The following is a 2147-nucleotide window of genomic DNA, read 5'->3' on the forward strand; positions in this document are numbered from 1 at the left end:
AGGTTACTTCTGTATGTTTGCTTGATCATAGGTAGATCTTCACATATTGGCAATGGGCATAGGTACTTCCATCCTTCCCAGTTTTATTGTATTCTAGTCATACACATTGTTGAAGATAGCTGGATGTCAGAGTTTCAAGCAAACACTCCTTATAATACATTCTTAAAAAATCAATTGTTCAGGTAATATGTAACATGTAACATTTGTTCCTTGGCAGTGAATGTATTTTATATTAGATCTTCCTTTGACATACTGAAAGTGGATGACATGGATAAAATTAACCAGACATTTGTGCTAAGATTTCTTCTGGTCTTTCTGGATACCCAAAGATTGAGATAGTTGACTTTGTTCTAATTCTAATTATGTATCTTGTGATTCTAATTGGCAACGGTGTTCTGATAATAGCAAGCATCTTTGATTCCCATCTTCACACCCCAATATACTTCTTCCTGGGAAACCTCTCTTTTCTGGATGAGCTTAATCTCAAAGAAAAGGAACATTTCCTTCTCTGGATGTGCAGTGCAGATGTTCTTAGGATTTGCAATGGGGTCAACAGAATGTTGCTTCTTGGCATGATGGCTTTTGACTGCTACGTGGCCATCTGTAACCCTCTGAGATACCCCGTCATCATGAGCAAGGTGGTGTATGTACTGATGGCTTCTGTGTCATGGCTGTCCGGTGGAATCAACTCAGTTGTGCAAACATCTCTTGCCATGCGATTGCCCATGTGAAATATTAGCTGTTCTCAAGCTTGCTTGTGCTGATATATCCCTCAGTATCATCACCATGACAATATCAAATATGGCATTTCTAATTCTTCCATTGCTGATCATTTTTTTCTCCTACATGTTCAGTCTCTACACCATCTTGAGAATGAACTCAGCCACAGGAAGACACAAGGCTTTTTCCACCTGTTCAGCATATCTGACTGTGGTAATTATATTTTATGATACCATTTTCTTTATGTATGCCAAACCCACGTCTCAAGAACTGCCTGGAAAAAACAATTGCAAACTTCTGACAAGCTCATTTCCCTGTTTTACGGTGTAGTGACACCTATGCTAAATCCTATGATCTATAGCTTGAGGAATAAGGATGTAAAAGCAGCTGTAAAATATTTGCTAAACCGAAAACCTATCCAATAAGTATTTCAGAAAATGCAGATCTTTGTGTAATAGGCACAAAGATGGACTTATAGCTAAATCAGTAAGAAGCTTTGAGGAAACCATGGTTAAGGAGAGATATTTTTATTTTTCCCTTCACTAACCTTACTCAGCTAGAATTACTGAGAACTGTAGTTTGCTATAAACTCAGCTTCCAGTGTTTTCAGATCTCACAAGTACAATGAATTTCATTAAAGTCTCATCCCAGGTGGTATCTGAAATGAGTGTTTCTGGTGTACTGTACAGAAATGTAATAGAAAACAGTTACACATAACTTTGGAGATAGAGGGGCAAGAGTACAAAATCTTCAATTCCACAAACTACCTAAATGACATTGGATAGTCTATTCTTTGTAAATCATAGACTTGTAATAAGGAAAGAGATAAAACCCGGTACCAGTGTCATTATAATTTCAATAAGTTGGAGAAAGCACCTAGCATAGCACCAACTTCATAGTGTCCTAAAATTTCAGATTTAAAGTTGGCTCCAAATTGAGGACTAAAAGTTACTACTGAGTACCTCTTTTACCCCGAGCTAATACTTATGAAAGCTAGATATCTCCCCCTAAAGGTCACTCTGTTAATATAAGTCACACCCTCCTTGCCCCTCCCCCCATATCACCATAAAGAGAAGTTCGGGCCAGGGGAAGAGATAATCAAGGGAGTGTTCTGCCTTATGTGGAGTGTACAGTGCTTGGTGGGAGGTGTTGCACTACAGTCCCTGGGGAAGAATGGGAACGTTTTTTGTTCTAATCCAAGCCAAGTGAGATGGTGCTGCAAAAGAGCTCTTAAGGTTTCGGGTGCTTGCAAAGAAAGAGAGTCTGGCTTCTGGCTTGATGAGTGGAGGCCTGCTGAGCTCTTGAGGCTGCAGACCAGAAGAGGAGCTAGTGTAGAAGAGGAAGGAAGGTGGATATTCTAAACCAAAAGATACACAAAAACATTTCAAATCTGCTTGAGATGTTCTTACAGGCTCAGAAGGAGTGAT

General features: G+C 39.3%; 1 pseudogene; it reads left to right on the top strand.

The window, feature by feature from the left end:
* Positions 1-267: 267 nt before the first annotated feature.
* On the top strand, positions 268-1145 carry LOC137770327 (olfactory receptor 13C3-like; annotated as a pseudogene).
* Positions 1146-2147: the final 1002 nt, after the last annotated feature.

This window comes from Eschrichtius robustus, chromosome 10 (assembly GCF_028021215.1).
Source record: "Eschrichtius robustus isolate mEscRob2 chromosome 10, mEscRob2.pri, whole genome shotgun sequence".
NCBI lineage: Eukaryota > Metazoa > Chordata > Mammalia > Artiodactyla > Eschrichtiidae > Eschrichtius > Eschrichtius robustus.